This window comes from Anopheles arabiensis (assembly GCF_016920715.1).
Source record: "Anopheles arabiensis isolate DONGOLA chromosome X unlocalized genomic scaffold, AaraD3 X_pericentromeric_contig0008, whole genome shotgun sequence".
NCBI classification, from domain to species: domain Eukaryota; kingdom Metazoa; phylum Arthropoda; class Insecta; order Diptera; family Culicidae; genus Anopheles; species Anopheles arabiensis.
Window position 1 is genome coordinate 60,001 of NW_024412086.1, and position 15,000 is coordinate 75,000.

The following is a 15,000-nucleotide window of genomic DNA, read 5'->3' on the forward strand; positions in this document are numbered from 1 at the left end:
GAACTCCAACGTGATACGGGAGACATTGCTCTAAACCGAACGGCATCTCTGCGCGTTTACTTGACGCACCCCCAACTTGGTCAACTGTTGGACTTTTCGTAATCACGGCGGGACACATTGAACGAGCTCTAACGGATCTCTGCACGCATGGAACATGGTGGCGGGAATCATTGCTAGAACCGAACGGCGCCTCTGCGCGATGTACAAAGCCCAACAGGAACCTCGTATCGGCTGCCGAGCCGGAGCTTGAACAACTTGGACTTTCACCTCTAATTTATATCAACTCACCACTCCCCGAGGGATCCGCAGAATTGCTTCTGGGTCCCGTATCGTTATTGCGATTCGTTTTTGCATTACACTACATTGAACTATTCCAACTTGTTTATCCGCATGGCGAACATTTGCTGCATAGAACATTTAAGTTCCACTTCGCTCTCCCCTACGTGGGTCTGAGCTTCGCTCTCAGGGAAAAATATGCCACATTTGGTAGGGAGACCCGGTTTCATCACGCTTTGTGCCCTGCACCATATATACCCTCATAAATTTATTCATTGGATTAGATCCAAGGAACACCAGATCATGCACCACTACCCATAATAGCTCATCGAGCTTAGCGTGAATCCTTCGGGTTTCCCTAAGAAGTTCGATTGGTCTTGCAGAGTTTAAAAACAACGAAGCTTAGTTTCAAGCAATGGTTAATATACGCGTATTCAAAACCCTTAGCTGTTACAACTTTTTTACTAGAAACCATCACGACGAAGTCTTTGGGTCCGTAGACCCGTGATGTACTGCTCCAGGGAACGTTTTGATAGGGTGGAAGCTCAAAATCATAGGTTAAAATCATCGGCAGAGCCCACCAGACACCACTTTTGCTTCATTAGTTCGGACTATGGGCATGCGACGATTTTTTATCGCGGAGGGACGTATGACCCAAACGGGGGCTTAATGACCCACTGCCACTGCAAACCATGCTCCTACGACTAAATAGAGGTAAAAACTACGATTTGGTGCAATCTTCATGTTTGACCTCGTAGCAAGGTACCCTCCCTATAGTAGGCAATGAACAAATGATCATAATCCCAGGAGGGCAAAAAATGGGAACCCGAAAGGAAAGCGCTGTTGGCGCGCCTAAGCTACTGGCCCGTAGAGTAAAAATGGTACCCCCAACAAAGTTGTCGATTGACATTCTGATTGCACTTTTCATCATCTAGGGTGCGTTCCTTACACGTTTTGAGGTGTTTTAGCGAAAAACATGTTTTGAGCCACACGAGCTCTCCGGCCCGTTCGGTGCACATTTTTGAAAAAAGCTAGGGAGCTGCCCCTAGGTTCGGGGTGTCACAAAATATTGAAAAGTGGTCAAAAAACCGCTATCCAGAATCGGATGTAGAATCATTAGACGAACTTAAAATTGTTCTACGACCAATGTCTGCGACGTTTAGTATTCAAGATATGGCCCGCCCTAGGTCTGACCTTGCATTTTCGTGAAAATTTAAAGCATGGCCATAGGGACGGGTAAAATAGCTATTTGAAGCAAAAACCCGTATGACTTTAAATGGCCATAACTTTTGAAAAACAAGAGCTAGGTTGCGTTCCTTACACGTTTTGAGGTGTTTTAGCGAAAAACATGTTTTGAGCCACACGAGCTCTCCGGCCCGTTCGGTGCACATTTTTGAAAAAAGCTAGGGAGCTGCCCTAGGTTCGGGGTGTCACAAAATATTGAAAAGTGGTCAAAAACCGCTATCCAGAATCGGATGTAGAATCATTAGACGAACTTAAAATTGTTCTACAACCCCCAGTCCGACGCCTCGTATTCGAGATATAGCACTTTGTAGGTCTGACCGAGCAATTTTGTACTGAAATGTATGGCGGACATGTTATTCATTAAACAACATTAACTTGCATCGTGCCCTACTTCATCGGCACAGCTACTATCGACTATCTATTGTTGAAATGGATTGAGTTTGACCATTTTAGCTCTTTTCTTATGCCGTGCACCAACATTGTGTACCGATCAGGGAAAGTACACTACGTACGCGTTCATGGATGTATATGTTGGTACAAGTTGCCGGTCGGAATAGCAGTGCACCAAAACTGTGTACCGATCAGGAAAGTACAAGACGGAGGGCGCAGCCCGAGCGAACGCGTTAATGTTTATGTTTGTGCACACTAAAGTTACAATCCTAGGATTTGGTTATTGCGTCGCAGTGCCCGACCGTCGCGGACACCATTCTTGGACAAAAGTCCAAGTACGTAGAGTACATTCCCTAGGTATGTGCCCGTTCGTGACTTTCGTTGCGTGCTTACAGACACGCTTGGGTATGTTTACCATACAAGGTTTACTAGGAAAACCTGGGAAGGACGCTTGCCCTCCCGTCGCGGACACCATTCTTGGAAAGAAGTCCTGGTACGTAGCGTTCTTTAATGTACTTGATCAGTTTGTATTGCATTTGCTTTGTGCAATTGACTTTTGCTAATGCTCACTAAGGGGTGTTCGTTTGCGATGTGTATGATAAGCAACTGTCTATTCTAACCAGCAGTTAAATAACACTTTTCACCCAAATCATAGGAACGTAGAGTACTTTCCCTGATCGGTACACAATTTTGGTGCACCTCTAACTTCGCCAGCACTTTATCGTTACGTTTTGTGCACAACCTTGGGACATGGTGTAAGTTTCATCATTGTTATGTTTGATTCGGTTTATTATGATTGAAAAATACGCTACGTCCAAGAAATCTGAACTCGAATACTTTTGCCACGTTGCGCAAAAAGCTACTGAGCAACTCCTAGCCGTTTACCGATTTAAAATTTAATTTTCGTTATTAGTTTTAAAAATACGCTAAGTCCCAAAATCTGAACTCGAATACTTTTTCTATGTGCCGCCAAAAGCTACTGAGCAACGCCTAGGTTGGTACATTTTGGTACATGGAGTGTATGCGTGCAGGCGTACTGCCGTGCTGGACCGGAAAATCGCACTTGCTACTAGAACGTAGAGTAATTCCCTAGATAGGTGCTTTTGCATGCCTCTGTTCGACGTCCATGCAACTTGGAACGTGCGACACACGTAGCTAGGCTTCTCCATACATATTCCCTAGGGTAGCACCAAATTGCACACTTTCAGGGGTATATTTTGGTACGGTGTACTGTGCATGGTACAAGTATCATTAGCTCGTGCAATTTATTTTGCATCAAGTTGCGATTGCTGGTGCGTCGAGATAGGAGTGTTTCGCGACTTTTGCCAAGCTTTGGTGCCATTTTGTGAATAATTAATGTTCTAGCCACAATAAACGTGCCACATAATGCCAATAACGAAAACGCCATTTTCAAGGGACTTCCAGTCAAAATGTTTGCAATCAGCGCTTTCCTGTCGAGTTCAGGATTTGGGACTGAGCGTTTTTTTTTTCACGATCCAATCAAACGACCAGTTCGTGAATAATCAATTCATACAACAGTGCATCCCTTCAAAGTAGAAAAAAGCCGAATGCTAGGGAGCTCCAGTCAAAAACGTTGTCATTGGCGCTTTCTTCTCGAGTTCAGGATTTGGGACTTAGCGTTTTTTTTCACGATCCAGCCAAAAGACCAGATCGTGAAATAAACGATTAATACAACTGTACTAGTACATCCCTTCAACTGAAGCAAGCGCACCATACATGACCCGTACGCTAATCATCCAAGCACATGACACGTCAACTAAGTCAACACATAATACAACTTGGAAAACTAACGGGTAAGTAGGTCATCTCGTACACGACGACACACCGACCAAACCAGGTCAACACGTCACATGCACAAGACATCCTACTACCAAGGCCGACCACCTCGACACACGACCTGTTAACCGAACATGGTCAACACCATCATGTGCAAGGCAACCGGGCCAAACGGGTCAACTTATACAACTTGTAACGAGCATGTGTAAGCTTACTGGTGTGGTCCGCACGGTCCTCACATCAAGACAATCAAGTCGAGAACGAGGCACGCCGACAAGCTCATTAGTGTTAAGTGTCCTTCTCCATCCTATGTCAAGTCACTCGTCTGACACGGAAGAAGCCAACTCTTGTCCACTAGTATAAAGGAACGGTCTCCAGACCAGGTCAAGTCACTCGTCTGACAAGGAAGGAGCACGCACCAAGCTTCACCAGAGCACGGTACCACGGTCCCCAGACCAAGATGGTTAGTTACGCCAACGAGGAAGGGGCACGCGTTCCCTTGCTACACTCAACTTAGTACACTCATGCTCTCACAAGAGTATCCCCTGTGTCGACGTGGTCCCCAGACCAAGACGAGCTTGCGCACATCGAGGAAGGGGCACACGGACAAACCACCAAGCATGGGTCGCCTGAGAGGATCGATGCGAACGCATCTCTACAACTCGCAGCTCCCAGCCTGAAGTCCCGTCGTTTGCGGGCGGTTGATAGGTGTCGAAACTAGGTATATCCACGTTGGGCAGAGCTCAAGCCAACGGCGTTCCCAGTTACGGTACTAACACGTGCAGCGAACTCCACTCATTGCGGCCTAGGTATAGCGGGATGAGACGCCGGGCTGCAGACGCAGACTCCAACGGATCTCAGAGGGTTGTTAGGCCCGCTAGCTTCCGAACACCTAATGGGTTTGAGAAGCGCTATCAGCTCGGATTGGCTACGACCTTAGAGGCGTTCAGGCATAATCCAGCGGACGTAGCGTCATACCAAAGTCCGGTCGGACTAGTATTGAGCCAGTGGTCCGTACCTGTGGTTCCTCTCGTACTGCACAGGAATTCCGTTAAGATAGCGACTAAAAGCACACACCAGTAGGGTAAAACTAACCTGTCTCACGACGGTCTAAACCCAGCTCACGTTCCCTTGAAAGGGTGAACAATCCTACGCTTGGTGAATTTTGCTTCACAATGATAGGAAGAGCCGACATCGAAGGATCAAAAGCCACGTCGCTATGAACGCTTGGCGGCCACAAGCCAGTTATCCCTGTGAAGTGTTCATCGAGTAGCCGTCGGGTACAGACGTTTGTAAACACGCTCCGACAAAGTGTGCAAAAAAATTCTATAATACCCAAGGGACAAATTTTGTCCGGGGAGCAGTTCCCAAGGGGCAAAAATTTGAAAAGTCCGTTACTGCTCGAAAAGTGCTCGAGTTTACAAAAGTGCGCAGAAAATTCGGGAAGAAGTGTAGTGCCCGCGGCAGCTCGAATCTGCTCGATTCGAGTAGTTCGAGCAACTCGAAAACTGCTCGAATTTTTCGAAAAATCCCTAAAATAGGTTCAAAAAGGGTCGAAAAAGCGGGCAGCGCAATTTGGACGTGAAAAAGTGCCGGAAAAAATTCGGGATTGGTGCGGATCCATTCCCCACGTGAGCGACGCACCCTCTCGTAATTTTTCGCCACCCGCCACCCCTCCCCCAGCCACCAGGGGGTCGCAAGTCGGACCATAGTGGAAAACCAGCGTGGAAGAAGGATTCTACAGCAGCGATTGAGCGGCAGAACACCAGCTAGACGGCGCTGCATACTTGGGGTCATCTCGACCCCCGGGTCAACCGACCCCGGGGTCACATCGACCCCCAGGGTTATTTAACCCACCAACCTGAAAGTCGGCAAAGATGATGGCATCATCCGGGATGTCAACGCGCGCGAGTGCGAGGTCAGTCTCTGTGGACTGCCGTAGCAGCTTGGCATCTGGCTCGAAGCTGTTTGTGACCGAGCCTCGAGTGGCGCTGCCTAGGGTCAGTGTCACAGGCAACAACAAGCCCGCCGTGGCATCCAAGGCCGCCACGGCCACACCGGAGCTCGAGTTGCTTAAGGCAACAATCCAACGACTAGAGGAGCAGAATGCAGAAATGAAGGAGCAAAATGCTCGCCTCTCCGAGCAGATAACTGGCATGTGCCAACTGCTACAAGAGGAAAAGGAGGAGGCAAAACGACGAGAGGAGAAGTTGGAGGCACAGATGGAGAAGCTCGCCGCCGCACATCAGCGCGACCGAGACGTGCTCAACTCTCTTCTGGCAGCAAAGGTTGCCGGCGGACAACCGTCAGCTAGTCCGCGCCAACCTCCGACTCCGCTGCCGCGCCGACCCTCTGCGCCGCAGCTGCAGCAACAACAACAGCAGCAGCGGAACCAGCACGAGCAGGAGCAGCCCCGCGCGTCGACGTCGCGCGCAGTCATGCCGCCGCGCAGCGAGGCATCGACAGCCGTCCGCGTAGACGTTGTGCCGGAACTCACCTTTAGTGAGGTCGTGCGGCGTAGATATCGCGGAAAAGCTACGGGTAAGCCACGTTCCCAGCAGCAGCAGCAACAGCAACAGCAGCAGCAGCAGCAGCAGCAGCAGCGTCAGCCACAGCGACAGGCGGTCGCCGGCTCGCAGCAGCAGCAGCAGGAGCGTATGCAGCAGCAACATCAGCAACATCGTAAGCGAAAGCCGAGGCCCGACATCATCGAGGTGTCTCCCAGTGAAGGCGAAACCTGGGATGGCATCTACGAGAAGGTGCGCATAGCCATTCGTCTGGACGCGGCTCACAGCGAAATGAAAGGGCATATTAAGCAGGGCCGCCGAACTCATGCCAGGCTGCTACGTATGGAGCTGAGCAAGACGGCAAACGCTCCGCTTATGCTGGAAGGCGTCCGCAAAATCATCGGCGACGCAGGCGTCAGTCGGCTTGTCACAGAAATGGGTGAGCTGCTGGTAGTCGATATCGATCCCCTTGCTACGGAGGAAGATATCATTGCTGCCCTCGATGCTAAGATTGGCGCAAGTGCTGGAGTTGTTTCTGCCAGCATTTGGGAACTACCGGATGGTTCGAAGCGAGCACGCATCCGGCTACCTGTGAAGTCGGCTCGGCAGTTGGAAGGACTTAAACTGTTCCTGTGCGACTGTGTGAGCAAGGTTCGAGCAGCCCCACCAACGCCTCCAGAGCGACAGCGCTGTTTCCGCTGTCTGGAGATGGGCCACATCGCCTCGAACTGCCGTTCCACCGCAGATAGGCAGAATCTGTGCATCCGCTGTGGGCTTACCGGACACAAAGCACGATCCTGCCAGAATGAGGCAAAGTGCGCACTGTGCGGTGGCGCTCACCACATAGGCCACAGCGAATGTGCCCGTTCGGCCCAACGATGTTCCCGGCCCTGAAAGTTCTGCAGGCGAACCTGGGCCATGGCCGTGATGCCCAGAACCTGGTGCTGCAAGCTGCCAGAGAGGAGAAAGCAGACGTGCTCATTCTCTCTGATGTTCTGCGCCCACCTGAAAACAACGGCCGGTGGGCATTCAGCAGCTGCAAGGCGGTAGCGGTGGTAGCTGTCGGTGAGCTACCAATACAGCGGGTGTGGTGCAGTGAAGCTCAGGGGTTGGTTGCAGCGCAGATCGGCGGAGTGGTTTTCATCAGCTGCTATGCTCCACCAAGCCTTAACCTCGCAGAGTTCGAGCGCTTCTTGGAAGCAATAGAACTCGAAGGCTTCTCCCACCCTCAAGTCGTCGTCGCCGGCGATTTTAACGCCAGACATGAGGAGTGGGGCAGCCCGAGACTTGCGACCGCGGCGAAGAGCTGCACGGAATGGTGGAGCAGCTTGGCCTAATCGTGATTAATCAAGGTCGGGAATACACGTTTGATGGCAACGGGGTGGCTCTCCCGAGTATAGTGGATGTGGCATTCGCGAGCCGTCGATCGCTCGCCCTGACACCTGGGTTGTCAGCACAAGCTACACCGCGTCAGACCACCGCTATGTTCTCTACACCGTGGGAGGAACACCACCATCCCCCGAACAACTACAGAACCATCAGCAGACAGCGCAGCAGTCGTCTCAGCAGCAACAGCAGCAGCAGCAACAGCAGTCCTTACAACAGCAGCAGTTATCACAACAGCAGCAGCAGCAACGACAGCGGCAACCATCGTCGCAGCAGGGTGATTCCTCAAGCCAGAGGCGTGTGCGTCACGCTGGCCGCCGATGGAAAGCCTCGCAGTTTTCTCCTTCCTCATTCCTCGAGGCGCTGTTCGCTGCGGACTTTGTCCAACGCGCAACGAGCCAGGAGGGTATGATCGCAGCCATGCTCAAGGCTTGCGACGAGACGATGCAACGGGTTACCCGAGTGCACCAAGACCCGCATCGGAACATCTTTTGGTGGTCTCCCCTCCTGGCTCGTCTGAGGAACAATTGCGAGGTTGCCCGTGACCGATTGCTGCAGACGGCTGACTTGGAGGAGCGCAGCATAGCAGCAGCAGAGCACAGGACAGCAAGGGCGGAGCTCAGCCGAGCAATTCGAGCTAGCAAGCGGAACTTGTTCCAGGAGCTGATCGAAATTGCAGAAGAGAATGCGTTCGGGGCAGGATATCGGGTCGTTATGTCTCGGCTCCGGGGCAGTCGGATGCCGTCCGAAGCGGACCGGGGCGTCCTCGAACGTATTGTATCCGACCTCTTCCCTGAGCATCCGCCCTGCGACTGGTCGCGGCTGAGCAACGTTGGAAGCGTCGAGGGAGCAACAACAACGGCGGGAATTGCACCGGTAACGGACGACGAGCTGCTGCTCATCGCGAGTCAGATGGCGAGCCGCAAAGCACCAGGGCTCGATGGCATCCCGAATGCGGCGGTGAAGACGGCAATCACCATGTTCCCGGAGGTCTTCCGGGTCCTGTACCAGGACTGCCTGAACCGCGCTTCGTTTCCGGCGCAGTGGAAGAGGCAACGACTGGTGTTGCTGCCGAAGCAGGGGAAGCCTCCGGAGAGAGCAGCTCGTACCGACCCCTCTGCATGCTCGACGCACTGGGGAAGGTACTTGAGCGCCTCATCCTGAATCGCCTCAATGAACATCTCGAAGAGCCGTCTTCACCCCGACTGTCGGACCGGCAGTTCGGATTTCGTCGAGGGCGGTCGACAGTGAGCGCCATCCAGCGGGTTGTTGAGGCCGGCCGTACCGCCATGTCGTTCCGGCGAACGAACGGCCGGGATAACCGTTTCTTGCTTGTGGTGGCGTTGGACGTGAAGAACGCCTTCAACACGGCCAACTGGCAATCCATTGCCAGCGCCCTTCAGGCAAAAGGTGTTCCCGTCGGCCTCCAACGGATGCTTCGAAGCTACTTCGAGGATCGTGTGCTGTACTTTGACACGAGCGAAGGCCCGTCGTACGGCATGTAACCGCCGGTGTTCCTCAGGGGTCCATCCTGGGCCCAACTCTGTGGAACATCATGTATGACGGGGTGCTGGACGTGCCGCTACCTCCCGACGTCGAAGTCATCGGATACGCGGACGATCTGGCGCTGTTGGTACCTGCTACCACCACGGACGAGGTTCGCGCGAGAGCAGAGGAGGCCGTTGACCAGGTCCAACGTTGGATGCAACAGCACGGTCTGGAGCTGGCCCCAGCCAAGACTGAAGCCGTCCTGATCTCAAGCAAGAAGACTCCGCCGCAGGTGACATTTCGCGTCGGTGACGTGGAAGTCCAGTCTTCTAGGAGCATCAGGTACTTGGGCGTGCAGCTCCAAGATCACCTGAAATGGCGAGATCACGTCACGAAAGTCTCCGAAAAGGCGTCGCGTGTGGTGGCAGCTGTAACGCGCCTCATGCAGAATCACAGCGGCCCCAGGACGGCCAAGTCAAGGCTGCTGGCGTGTGTGGCAGAATCGGTGTTGCGGTATGCTGCTCCCGTCTGGGCTGAGGCAACTCAGGTGCGAGAGTGCCGACGGATGCTGCAACGAGTTCAGCGAAAAGCAGCCATCAGGGTGGCACGGGCATTCCGTACCGTCAGGTATGAGACGGCCACCCTACTCGCTGGACTCGTACCGATATGCCACCTCATCAACGAGGATGCTCGGGTTCACCAACAACTCCTTGCTCCAGACCGTGCTGCAACGAGGGAGGACATCCGGGCGACGGAGCGGCAGAACACCATCGACTGCTGGCAGGAGGAATGGGATGCCGACGCACTGCAACAGGATGCTAGCCGGCACACGCGGTGGACGCACCGTGTAATTCCATCGGTCGGCGACTGGCAGTCTAGGAAACATGGAGACATGACTTTCCATCTGGCACAGGTTTTGTCCGGACACGGATTTTCCGTGACTACTTGTGCCACAATGGATTCACGTCGTCCCCAGACTGCCAGTTGTGCGTCGGCGTCCCAGAGACGGCGGAGCACGCCTTCTTCGAGTGCCCACGCTTTGCGGCAGTTCGACAGGAGCTACTCGGCGAGGGAGGTCCAGACCCTGTCTGTCCGGACACCCTCCAGCGGCACTTGTTGCGCGACGCCGATAGCTGGAGTCGTATTTGCGAAGCCGCGAAGCGAATAACGGCCCAACTGCAGCGAGCGTGGGACGAGGAGCGGGCAGCATTGGCTGTTAACGTCATCGAGCGTCAGGACGAAGACGCAGCAGAGCTGGAGGCCCAACGCGCGGAAGTGCGGCGGGCCCGTAACGAGCGACGCAACGCCAACCGGCGAGCAGCAACAGCACGCCGGCGGGAAGAACGTCGAGCTGGACTTCCCCAACCCCACCAGCTTCACCACGGACCGCTCAGCGACGTGCAGCGCTTCGTGAGCGTCAAGCGCGGTTCAGGGAGAGGAGACGAAACCGTCGTCTTCTCGGGACGTCCGGCCAGGCGATAAACAATGACGATGACGGCCGAGAACGCGCGGATTTTGCAGCCGGACCATCTGGTATGCGCAACCGCGCAATCGACGAGAAAACGAGGCCACGGACGGTGGCCTGAACGCCGCGGAACAAGCCGCCGTGGTCGAGGCAGAAGTTGCCTCCCGCTAGGCGTGGTATGCACGTAAAAACAGCGACGCATCGAGCGTGAAAAAGCGCCCTATTTAGGGGAATGAGTGAATTTTTCGGTTGAATTTAGAAATAGAAATAAAACATGGAAGGTGCTTTTCGCACGGACAAAAGGTTGGCCATTAAGCCATGAAACCCCCTGCAGGGTAAGCCCTCGCGGGTAAAATGTGGGGAGCGGGAGGGTTTAATTTTGAAACAAAATAAAAACCCGTTTAAAAAAAAAAAGCCAGTTATCCCTGTGGTAACTTTTCTGACACCTCTTGCTAAAAACTCGTTATAACCAAAAGGATCGTAAGGCCAAGCTTTCGCTGTCCCGAAGTGTACTGAACGTTGGGATCAAGCCAGCTTTTGTCCTTATGCTCAGCGTGTGGTTTCTGTCCACACTGAGCTGACCTTTGGACACCTCCGTTATCGTTTTGGAGATGTACCGCCCCAGTCAAACTCCGCACCTGGCACTGTCCATGACGTGGACCGAAAGGACCTGTCCAGGAGTCTTCGAGCCGGGCGGCGCGCGGAACCGGGGCAAACGTGACATCATAAACGATCGACCGCGCAGAAGCAGTGCACCACGAATGCACCGACGTACGCAAGCTTGTACCCTTGCGGGCCACGGCTCACGGTCGGACAAGCGGGTAACACGCTACACACGACGATGCTACGATGCAGTCTCCCCGGCGGCACCACCCAGCGACACACTGGACGCTGAGCGAGAAACACGGCGCATTGGGCGCGCGCAGGCGAACCGCCGCCACAGCCCCCGGAGGAGGTGCGCGCACGATCCGGACCTGGGGCCCGCGCTTGTTCCACCCAATCATGTAAGTAAGGCAACAGTAAGAGTGGTGGTATCTCAGAGGCGAGCTCCACGAGGAAGCCCTCCACCTATGCTGCACCTCCTATATCGCCTTACAATGCCAGACTAGAGTCAAGCTCAACAGGGTCTTCTTTCCCCGCTAGTGCATCCAAGCCCGTTCCCTTGGCTGTGGTTTCGCTAGATAGTAGATAGGGACAGAGGGAATCTCGTTAATCCATTCATGCGCGTCACTAATTAGATGACGAGGCATTTGGCTACCTTTTTTTTTTTTGTTATCGAAGGGGAAATCTTGCATAAGACACCTGGGTGATCAACCCCGGTAGTGTGAGATTCTTACTCACTAAAACCCTCCGTGCCTTCAACCGGCCCCGAGTGGATCACCCGTTAGGGTATCGACGTCACTCGGGCGGTGGATGTCCATCATCCCAGGCAACGAATGGCTTCCAACAGTGGTGATTAGCCACTGTCTAGCCCTCAGCGATGAAGCTACGATGAACTACGATGAATCCTTGTCGTTACTCGTCGTCACTGTCGCTGCTCTGCAAGGCCAACTGGATGTTGGCGAGCAAAGCACGTCGTTCGCCTCGTTCGATGACGTGTCTTCGATGTTGTTGTCGAATCATAATCGTCCGTACTGCTTGATGAACCATGCTCCAGTTATATCTGTTAGCAGACATAACTTCGATGATGTTCTCCGGCGTTAACTCCTCGTCGACTTGATGCTGAAGTCTGATGATCAATTCACGATGACGTACACAATGGAATATCGTGTGTTCGGCGTCCTCAGGTTCCTCGCACGCATCGCATAGCGGCGAACCCGTTAACTGCATCCGATGAAGCTGGTAGGCGTAGAAGCCATGGCTGGAAAGAAACTGAGAAAGAAAGAAATCTACACCACCAAATCTTCTACTTATCCATCTGTTGACGTCGGGTGTGAGACGGTATGTCCACCGACCGTGAACACTCTCATCCCATTCTCGTTGCCATCGTTCCATAGTTGTGACACGTTCCATGTTACGTGCAACCGATCCGGCGATGTTCTCTGCTCGTCTCCGATGAAAAGTCCTGGAGTCCTCGTCCAGGAGGAGATGAAGCGGGATCATTCCCGCAAGCACGCAGACTGCATCATGAGAAGTTGTCCTGAAAGAAGAGATAACTCGCTGGACTACTGGCCGGTAAAACCGTCGTAGCCATTGTCTACGGTTAGCAAATCTAAGGGTATGACACCAAATGGGCGAGGCATACCGGACCTTCGCCACAACAGTAAGAGCAATTGCTCGCCTAGCATTACTACTCGGACCTGCCTTATTAGGCATCATCCTTACCAAGGTGGTCCATAGCTTCGTCGCTCTCTCCACCGCATACCTGATGTGTGAAGTGTAATCGAGGCGGTCATCTAAGACCATCCCCAAATACTTTAAGCTGCGCGACGAATGTACTACGTGATCACCTACCCTGATAGCCCCATGCTGTATCCTCTGATGGGAACTGACCATAATAAACTCGGTCTTGGTCGGGGCTATCTTTAATCCGTTGTCGGTCATCCATCGGTCGATGATGCGAATCTGACTGGAAACGAGAATTTCAATATCATCAACACAATTACCTTCCACCAACAGTACTATATCGTCTGCATAGCCGATAATCCGTGCACCTTCCACCATTGCAACTCGTAGGACTCCGTCGTACATGAGGTTCCATAACGTTGGGCCAAGTACCGAGCCTTGAGGTACACCCGATGTGACTGCAATCTCTGCCGGTCCATCTGTGGTATCATACATCAGCACACGATTCCTAAAATAATCACCAATGATATCATAAAGATATTTAGGAGTGTTAATTCTCTGTAAAGCATTTGCAATCGCCAACCATGAAGCACTGTTAAAAGCATTAGTAACATCTAATGTAACAACCGCACAATACCGTCCACTGTATCTGTTTCTACTTCTAGCTACCGAAACAATGTCCACTACCCGTTGAATCGCATCAACTGTTGATCGACGACTTCTGAAACCAAATTGGTCGTCAGACAGTCCGTTGACCTCCTCGATGTGTGCATTTAGCCGTTGCACTATGATGCGTTCTAAACCTTTACCTGCCCCGTCTAGTAGACAAATGGGGCGAACTGAACCCGGTTCCCCTGGTGGTTTGTTCGGCTTCGGTATTAACACCAACCTCTGCCTTTTCCACTCATCGGGGAACTTCGCGTTCTCTAAACAGCCTTGGTAAACCCTGCAAAATGCATCGGTTGCAGTCAACATACCAACTTTCAGCGCCTCATTCGGGATACCATCTGGTCCCGGCGCCTTCTTGTTAGGTAGTCTCCTGGCAACCGCAAGAATCTCATCATTAGTTACCCTTTCAAACTCTCGTGGCTGATCGATACGATAATCAGGCCACACCGTGTTTGGGTGAGTAGGAAAAAGCTCGCTCACCACTTCCCTAAACTCGTCCAATGTCATGGTTCGGGGTCCAATCGAACCCTCGGCCACTTTCTTGAACGTATGATATACTATACCAAATGATGCGTTGTTCGCTGTTCCCAGGAACTCTTTCCACTTCCTCTGTCGGGTATGCTTGATCAATCGCTTGAGGGCATTCCGTGCCACCTTGAACTCGTCCCTAAAAGTAGAATAGAGATCAGTATTAAAAGCTCTTTGCGCTAATCGATCGCGGTGTTTGCACTCTTTGCGAAGTGCCTCAATCTCTAACGTCCACCAAAATGCACTCTTGTTAGGGTGTACCTCTTACGTTTAGTCATCGTCGCATTGCACGCCGTGACAAGTATACGCATTAAGTCTTCGCTTGTTGTGACCTCGGTCTCAAAAGCGGCTTGCATCATAACTTCAAATATATCTTTGCTAAAATACTTGATGCTCCATCCCGTTATGGGTCGGGACAGATTACGCACGCTTTGCGTCTCAAGATCTATTCGTATTGCACGATGATCAGAGTTCATATAGCTAGATAACACCTCCCACTTAAATGATCTTGCTACGGTTCGGCTCGCAAAGTAAGATCAACTACTGACGTGCGCCCTGGTCCAACATAAGTTGGGGTGCTGCCGTCGTTCAATAAAATTGCGTCAATCTGCGCAAAGGTTGATAAAACCAACTCACCTCTTCGTTTCTGGGTTTCTCCACGCTCGCCAAGTTGGTTGTTCCAACTTACTGACCAAGCGTTGAAGTCCCCCGATAACGAATTTGTGGATACCGGTTACGGCCATTACCGTGTTATCCAACATGTTCTGGAACTCTTCCATACTAAATCTAGGTGGCGCGTAAACGCTAACCACTCGCATATCACCTATGTCAACTATCATTAAACCCTTCAAAGCCTTACTGACTACCTTAACTGGTAAGTCCGCGTTAACCACTACCGCTGCTGTGTTATCGTCATTGCGTAACACTTTGACGTTGGTTGTTGCCAGATACGGATCTGCAATC

At 52.3% G+C, this 15,000-nt stretch overlaps 1 pseudogene; it reads right to left on the reverse strand.

The window, feature by feature from the left end:
- Positions 1-10,631: 10,631 nt before the first annotated feature.
- The window catches only part of LOC120907529, an 8,843-nt pseudogene continuing 4,474 nt past the window's right edge, over positions 10,632-15,000 (reverse strand).